At 40.3% G+C, this 9,343-nt stretch overlaps 1 non-coding gene across 1 annotated transcript; it reads right to left on the reverse strand.

The window, feature by feature from the left end:
- Positions 1–5,825: 5,825 nt before the first annotated feature.
- On the reverse strand, positions 5,826–5,932 carry LOC112781912 (small nucleolar RNA R71). The gene has a single exon (XR_003192659.1). It is a non-coding gene; the product is annotated as a small nucleolar RNA R71 (small nucleolar RNA).
- Between the last annotated feature and the right edge of the window lie 3,411 nt (positions 5,933–9,343).

Consider the following 9,343-nt stretch of genomic DNA (forward strand, 5'->3'; position numbering starts at 1 on the left):
GAAAGAAGGAGCCCACCAAGAGGATCCTCATCAAGAAGAATATCAACAAGAAGAGCATCATGACCCAGCCAACTTGAATATGAATCACCTTCTAAGGGCCATTGAAGATCTAGGGATGAGACATATGGAAGGACAAGAGCAAATACTAAACCTTCAGTCCAACTGGATGAGCCAACAAGAAGAGTGGCAGAAACAACAAATGGAGCAGCAACAAGAACAATACTCCCAGCTCACTCAAGCCATCCACCAAGTTACTGAGAGGCAAGAACGTCAAGATAAGCATTTGCAGGAATTCAATCAGTGGCAAATAGCTCAGATGAAAGCATTCAATGAGTTCACTATACTTATTGAAGGACGGCAACTACATAGGGAGGAGTTCAACGTAAACACTCAAGCCAAGTTAAACTACATGTCTAGTAATATGCATCATCTACACTATGCCATCCCTACATATGATGAGGTCCAAAAAGATTTTGTAGAACAAGAAGAGAGGAAGGTGAAACGGCAGAAGGAAACACTCAAGAAGAAGATGGAAGATGGTGGTTTCTGGAAGAAGCTGATTGGAAAAAGCAAAAGGAGTGGGAGTACGAGCAATCAAGAGGGACACAAGGAGGACAAGCAAGGAGGAGAGCATGGGCAACCACATGAGTAAAAGGTGGTGGAGTTCCTTCTTTGGTCCATCTTTCTCTATGCTTTAAATAAGGAAGATCTTGTATGAAATAGAACATGCTTCCATAGTAGTTTGAACCTTTTTAAATTCTGTCTTTTAAGCTTTTTTGAATAGGTCTATGTTTGCTAGTCTTTATGTTACTGCATCATCTTCTTACTAACTTGTATGCTTGTCCCTTTGAATCAAATGAAAAAAAAAAGAATGAGTGTTTCAAAAGACCAGAAAGGAGTTCATACTATGGAGTAAGTTCATGAGTTTATGGTGAGATCATAAGTTAGCTAAGTTGGTTCAACCACAAGGTGGGAAGACAACTATCTGTCATGAATACTATGCTTTGAATACACCCCATGAGACTAGCTAAATAAGAAGATCGTAATAAGAAAAAGGGAAAGAACAAATAAAGGTTGAAAAATAAAAGAAAAAAGAGTAAGCAATAAGGCTAGGCACCAATGGTTTTAATCTTGAAGCATGTGTCTGTGGTGCTCCTGTGTGAGGGATCTACTTGGATGAATAAGCTCTTAGGGGTGCCTTGTCACTTGGTAACTTGGGTTAACTAACTCGGGATTATCAGCTGAAAGTCCACTATCAAGAGTAACCTTTACTACAGAGCATTTAGTAACCCAAAGAGGTGCTGGACACCAAGGTCTCAAGAAAAGAAAATAAATAAACTATATGCCTGTGGTGTGTATGTATGGGGGAAAGAGACTTGAGGGAGTAAGTCCGTAGGGGTGTCTTAACACCTAGCACCTTGAACCAACTGGTTTGGGAGTGTTGGCTGAAAGCTTATCTTAAAGAGTCGCCCCCTTACAGAGCACTTAGCCTAAGAACACAAGTAAGCCCTGAAATAACAATAAAAGGATCAATGAATAAAAGTCTCATGGGATGCAATCACAGTGAGTAATCTAGGACATGATAAAGGTCTGAAAGCCAGTAAAGGAATGAATCTAAGTTGCTATGCATGAAACCACCATAAAACCAGGGACATGACCTCCACAAGAATGACTTATTTCTCTTGGCATTCCATTCATCAGTCTCTTGTTCCAGTACTTGCTTAGGGACAAGTAAGCTTTAAGTTTGGTGTTGTGATGCCAGGGCATTTTGGCCAGTTTCACTGACCTTTTCTTTACTGTTTTTAGGGTAGTTTCATGCATTTCCTTAGAAAATAAGCTAGTTTTGGGTAGATATTCACTTACATCTTGATTCAAGCATACATTGTGCACTTTACATGATTTCATGAGGATTTTGCATGAATTTAATGACAAATTGGATGTTGTATTTCCCATGACTTGGACTAGAACTTTGATGCACTCTATTGCTTGATTTCAGGACAAAGGAAGCAAGGAAGAACCACGTTAGCAGCCACGTTAATCTAATTAACGTAACTCCTAAAGTGGAATGGGAGTAACTTGCAAAGTTAATGAGAAAAGTAATCGCCAATAACGCTCTCGAAGCCATCATTGCCTACGTTAAGAGTCATGTTAACTAAGTTAACGTGAACTCTAACGTGGAGGAAAGGAAATGGAGCCAACGTTAGTGACACTTACCTTTGTCACTAACGTTGGACCAAGCTCATAAGTGGCCACGTTAAGAGCCACGTTAACTTAGTTAACGTGACCTCTAACGTTAAAAAGTAAAGGGGAAGCCAACGTTAGTGACATTCAACTTTGTCACTAACATTGGCCAAGTCATAATAAGCCACGTTAAATTCCATGTTAACCTAGTTAACGTGGAAGCTAACGTGAAGAAAGTAGGTGATCGACAATGTTAGTGACACCAAACATTGTCACTAACGTTGGGATTAACCCACACAAGCCCCAATAAGCCATGTTAACTCCCACGTTAACCTAGTTAACGTGGAAGCTAACGTGAAGAAGGAAGGTGATCGCCAACGTTAGTAACACCTAACATTGTCACTAACGTTGGAAGGAGCCCACACAAGCCACAATGAGCCACGTTAACTCCCACGTTAACTTAGTTAACGTGGAAGCTAACGTGAGGAGGAGAGATGATGAGCCAACGTTAGTGACATTCACCTTTGTCACTAACGTTGGAGATGGCTAGCACAGCCACGTTAAAGGCCACGTTAACCTAGTTAACGTGGACTCTAACGTGGGAGCTAGGGGCACATTGGAACGTTAGTGACAAAGGTAAGTGTCACTAACGTTCTCGAAGGTTGGCAAGCCTAAATTAAGGAGCCACGTTAACTAAGTTAACGTGGACTCTAACGTAGGGAAGGAAGAGGCTTCTCAACGTTATTGGGAATGGTAAGTCCCAATAACGTGTGCGAAGGACAAAGAGGCAACGTTTGTGGCAACGTTTGTGCCACTAACGTTGAGGTTAACGTGGCTCTTACTTGGGTGAGGAATGTTAGTGAAAAAGGTGATTGTCACTAACGTTCTCGAACCCATATTTTCACTGAACGTTAACACCACTAACGTCCTGAGCTAAAGTCTCTGCCCACTTCACACTTTCTCTCTGCAAGTAAAGCCAAGCCCAATGAAGAAGATAACTGCTTCAAACTCAATATCCAAAGGCCCATATCCAAGAGTTGAAGAGCCAACTAGAAGATCAGAAGAGTAGTATGTATAGGAGTAGCTTTGAATTAAAAAGGGAGTTGGAAAATATAGGGAGCCTCTTGGCATAGAACTACTCTCTGTATTTTACTTTCTCTGCACTTCTAGTTTCATCATGTATTCTCCATCATTATTTTCATTTTCCAGAGCTATGAACAACTAAACCCCTTTCATTGGGTTAGGGAGCTCTGTTGTAATTTGATGGATCAATACTAGTTTTCATTATTCTTCTTCTATCTTTTCTCTTGATTTTACTTGAAAGCTTTCGATCTTCATCCAATTGGGTAGTTATCTCGGAAAACAAGCTATTCAAACTTGGATCTCTTCTGAACCTTGAAAGAGGAATGAAGAGATCATGCTAGAAATGCTTTCTCATGCTGGACCAAATTGGGTTTGGATGGATATGTGACTATAATCCTCTCAACACTTGATTTGGGAAATGCATGTGGTATAGTCAGTGACCATACTTCATCTCTTCTCATGAGCAATTGACCAAGGAATTGGCTATTGATCAAGATTTGAGAGATTGAATTACAAGAAATTATAATTCGATCACTTAATATTGCCAAGGAGATCAATGAGTGCATTGATTGAGGAAGAGATGAAAATGAAATTGATCCGGAGAATGCAACACCTCCTGAGCCCAATGAACTCCCCATTTCTGATCTTACCCGTTCTCTTTAATTTCTATCGTTTACTTTTATGAGCAATTACCCCATTCTCATTTAAGATTCTGGAATTTATTTTCCGTCATCTACATTCAGCTCTTTATTTCTAGCATTTACTTTTCTGTTATTTACTTTCCCGCCATTTAATTTTCTGCAATTCTCAACCCAAATTCTGATTCGCTCAACTAGAACATTCCTCTAATTAAAGTTGCTTGATCAATCAATCCCTGTGGGATTCGACCTCACTCTATTGTGAGTTTTTACTTGACGACAAATTCGGTACACTTGCCGAAGGAAATTTGTTATGAGACAAGTTTTTCGTGCATCAGTAGTTATCTTGGAAAAGAAGCTATTCAAACTTGGATCTCTTCTGAACCTTGAAAGAGGAATGAAGAGATCATGCTAGAAATGCTTTCTCATGCTGGACCAAATTGGGTTTGGATGGATTTGTGACTATAATCCTCTCAACACTTGATTTGGAAAATGCATGTGGTATAATCAGTGACCATACTTCATCTCTTCTCATGAGCAATTGACCAAGGAATTGCCTATTGATCAAGATTTGAGAAATTGAATTACAAGGAATTGTAATTCGATCACTTAAGATTGCCAAGGAGATCAATGAGTGCATTGATTGAGGAAGAGATGAAAATAAAATTGATCCGGAGAATGCAACACCTCCTGAGCCCAATGAACTCCCCATTTCTGATCTTACCCATTCTCTTTAATTTCTGTCATTTACTTTTATGAGCAATTACCCCATTCTCATTTAAGATTCTGGAATTTATTTTCCGTCATCTACATTCAGCTCTTTATTTCTAGCATTTACTTTTCTGTTATTTACTTTCCCGCCATTTAATTTTCTACAATTCTCAACCCAAATTCTGGTTCACTCAACTAGAATATTCCTCTAATTAAAGTTGCTTGATCAATCAATCCCTGTGGGATTTGACCTCACTCTATTGAGAGTTTTTACTTGACGACAAATTCGGTACACTTGCCGAAGGAAATTTGTTATGAGACAAGTTTTCCGTGCATCAAGTTTATGGCACCGTTGCCGGGGATTGATTGTGCATCAACAATGATTAAATTGGAAGAGTAACTAGATTGAGCATTTTTGTTTTGTTTGATTTAATTTTCTATTTGAGTAATTTACTTTCAGTTTTAGTTAATTTCTTCCCTTCCCCCTACTTTTTCGTTTTTAGTTATTTACCATTCATTTCACTAACCCACTAACTGTTTGATATATTGCATCACTCGCACTAACAGTCATTCTGATAGAAATACTTTCTGCATCTATTTTCCTTGCTTGTACTTGTTGGTTGTATGACAGGGAAAAGAAGCAGGGCTTCAACTTCCTTTGATTCTGAACCTGAGAGGACCTTCTTTAGATTAAGGAGGGAAGCAAGAGGAAAAAGAGTAGTTGGTGTCGAGGAAGAGGAGGAATACTTTGAACCAAACATGGAAGACAACATGGAAAACCATCGTGAAGAAGAGGCTCACAACCATGGCGGAGGAGGTCAAGCAAATCATGCTGGGGAGGATAGAAGAGTTTTAGGCTCTTACATCAATCCAAACCCAGGAAACTGTGGAAGTAGCATTCAAAAGCCAACCATCTATGCCAACAATTTTGAACTAAAACCACATCTCATCACTCTTGTTCAGAACAACTGTTCGTTCGGAGGAAGTGTCCAAGAAGACCCCAATCAACATCTAACCACTTTCCTGAGAATATGTGACACAGTGAAGTCTAATGGTGTTCATTCTGACGCCTATAGACTGCTCTTATTTCCATTCTCACTCAAGGATAAGGCAGCCAAATGGCTGGAGTCTTTCCCGAAGGAGAGCTTGACAACCTGGGATGATGTGGTGAACAAATTCTTAGCAAGATTTTACCCTCCTCAACGAATCAATAGGATGAGAGCTGAGGTCCAAAATTTCAAGCAACAAGATGGTGAGACTTTTTATGAAGCATGGGAGAGGTTTAAGGACCTAACAAGGAGGTGCCCACCAGATATGTTCAACGAATGAGTGCAGCTGCACATTTTCTATGAAGGCCTGTCATATGAATCAAAGAAGGCAGTAGACCATTCATCCGGAGGATCTTTGAACAAGAAGAAGACCATTGAGGAAGCCATAGATGTCATTGAAACAGTAGCAGAGAATGATTATTTCTATGCTTCTGAAAGAGGCAACACTAGGGGAGTAATGGAGCTAAACAATGTAGATGCTCTGCTGGCCCAAAACAAGCTCATTACCCAGCAGCTGGCTGACCTCACCAAGAAGATGAAGAGGAACTAAGTAGCAGCAATCACTACTTCATCAACAACCCAAGAAGGAGTGAATGAAGAAGCAGAGGGTAGTCAGGAGCAAGCCAACTACATTGGGAATTCACCTAGGCAAAACCATGATCCATACTCTAAGACCTATAACCCTGGATGGAGGAATCACCCAAACTTTGGGTGGGGAAATCAACAAGACCAAGGCCTAGATCAAAGACGTTCAAATCCCAACAACAATGCAGCCCACCAACATTTCACATCTAGACCATATCAACACCCCCATAAAAACACCTCTCCACATTCATATCAAAACCAAAATAACTTACCTCATCCTTCTACCTCTAATCCCAATCTACCATCATTTGATGATAGACTCTCAAGGATTGAGAATCTACTTGAAGGCATAGGCAAAGAGATTCAAGACAACAAGGCATTCAAGGAGGAAGTGCGAGCAAATTTTAAGAACCAAGGAGATACAATCAAGAGATTGGAATATCAAGCGGGGTATCTCTCTGAGCAGATTCCCAAACCCACAGATGGATTCCCAAGTGACACAGAGAAGAATACAAGAGGTGAAACAAAGAAAGTAAGATGGGAAGATTGTAAGATGGTCACTATAAGTGATAAGGAGACTGAGGACAAGCCAAACAAGTCGGCAGAACAACCTAGAGACACCTCAGCAGAGAAGGAGGAAAAAGATTACCAAGAACCAGAAATCTCAAAATCGGAGCTACTGAGACTCTATGCACCTTTTCCCCAACTGCTCAATGGTGTTGTGGAGAAGAGAATATACTCAAGGTTTCTAGATTTGTTTGCATCTCTGCATGTCAACATACCATTCATCAAGACTATTCAACAAATGCCTGCATACATCAAGTATATGAAGGAGCTGCTTCCCAGGAAAAGCTCACTCAAGGGAGGCCAAACTATAGTGATGAACAAGGAGTGCAATGCCCTCATTCAACCACAGTTGCCTACAAAAAGAAAAGATCCAGGGTGTTTTCATGTCCCCTGTGCCATAGCAGAAACAATGTTTGATAAAGCACTCTGCAATTTGGGAGCAAGCATCAACTTATTGCCCTTATCCCTGGTGAAGAGGCTGAAGATCAATGAGATAATGCCCACAGATGTAGTCATCAGGCTGGCAGACAAAACTCAAAAACAAGCAATAGGAGTGGTGGAAAATGTGTTGGTAAAGGTTGGGAAATACTTTCTTCCCACAGACTTTGTCATTCTGGACATGGAAGAGAGTCACACTCACCCAATCATATTGGGAAGACCATTCCTAGCTACAGCCAGAGCATTCATAGATGTGGAGCGAGGGGAGCTAATAATGAGGATCCATGATGAACGAATCAGCTTTAATGTCTTCAAACTCTCACAAGAATCAAACCAAGAGAACAAAGAACCAAGCAAAGATCATAATGAGATGCTGACAGAGGAAGCAAGCACAGAAGCACAACCAGCCCATCTGGGAAAGCCCTTGGTTGATGAACAAGGAAATAAGCAGTTGTCACAGCTCAAGGAAAAGCTGGAGGAACCTAAACCACCAGAGACATGTGAAGACAACAACAAAATTCCCTTAGAAGAAGAAGTCACAAAGAGCAAGGAAACATCAAAAGGGACAAAGAAGAAGGTACTAAGGGGGTGGAGGAACAAGAAGATCCCTACAGAGGACTTCTCTCCAAGGGATAAAGTGATCTCAGCTTACTTTTTAGATATCCCCCCCTAATCTCCCCACTGTACCATCTCAGTTACCTAAGGTCTTCACTATCAACAGAGTTCTCTCCTTGGAACATGTAGAGATCATTGATACAACCAATGGATATAAGTCCACAGCAAGAGGGGAGGACTTTAAGCATTACCAACCACCCTGATGAGGGAGAAACGTCAAGCTAGTGACGCTAAAGAAGCGCTTCATGGGAGGCAACCCATGTTTTATATGCTTTTAGAAAATAGTGAATAAGTCAATATTCATGAATTCTAACCCAGACTTGACAAACACTTGGTGAAATCCTTAATAGGCAGTATATAGTGAAGAACAAGTTTGGTGTTCAAAGCAGGCCAAGAAAGCATGAATGCAACTGAGAGCATGCTAGTCTTGGAGCTTTGAACAGAACTTTTCATCACAGTGCTCCAAACTAAGTTTGGTGTCACCCCATGGTGCCGCCAATGGGCATATAAGGATACACAGTTAGTTAGTTAGTTGGAGTTCATGAATAAACAAAATATTTTCTTATTTTTTTTATTCTAGCCGTAAAGTTTAACTTGTTTTTTTATGATATTAATTCTTACTTTTCTTATTTGATCTTTATAGGGAAAATGAGAGGAGCATTGAAGGAGATTGATTGGACAATTAAATGAGAAAAGTTCGGCCACTTCATGAAGAGGAACTACACACTTATCTCAAGAAGGAATGCATTGGAAAATGTTGTTGATGCCAGGGTATCTTGGCCAGTTTCATTGACCTTTTCTTTACTATTTTTAGGGTAGTTTCATGCATTTCTTTAGGAAATAAGCTAGTTTTGGGTAGATATTCACCTACACCTTGATTCAAGCATACATTGTGCATTTTACATTATTTCATGAGGATTTTGCATGAATTTAGTGACAAATTGTATGCTGCATTATCCATGACTTGGACTAGAACTTTGATGCACTCTGTTGCTTGATTTCAGGACCAAATGAAGCAAGGAAAGGGAGGTAACTTGCAAGGTAAATAAGAAAAGTGATTGCCAATAACACTCTCAAAGCTATCATTGCCCACGTTAAGAGTCACGTTAACTAAGTTAACGTGCACTCTAACGTGGAAAAGGGAAGTTGAGCCAACGTTAGTGACACTTAACATTGTCACTAATGTTGGCAAACACTCATAAGTGGCCACGTTAGAGCCCACGTTAACCTAGTTAACGTGGCCTTTAACGTTAAAGGGGGAAGAGAAGCCAACATTAGTGACATTCAACATTGTCACTAACGTTGGCCTAAGGATGCAACACACAACGTTAACTTCCACGTTAACTTGGTTAACGTGGGAGCTAACATAAGAAGTGAGAGTTGTCGACAACGTTAGTGACACTCAACATCGTCACAAACGTTGGAAGCAACCACACAACCCCCAAGGAGCCACGTTAACTTCCACGTTAACTTAGT

This window comes from Arachis hypogaea, chromosome 19 (assembly GCF_003086295.3).
Source record: "Arachis hypogaea cultivar Tifrunner chromosome 19, arahy.Tifrunner.gnm2.J5K5, whole genome shotgun sequence".
NCBI lineage: Eukaryota > Viridiplantae > Streptophyta > Magnoliopsida > Fabales > Fabaceae > Arachis > Arachis hypogaea.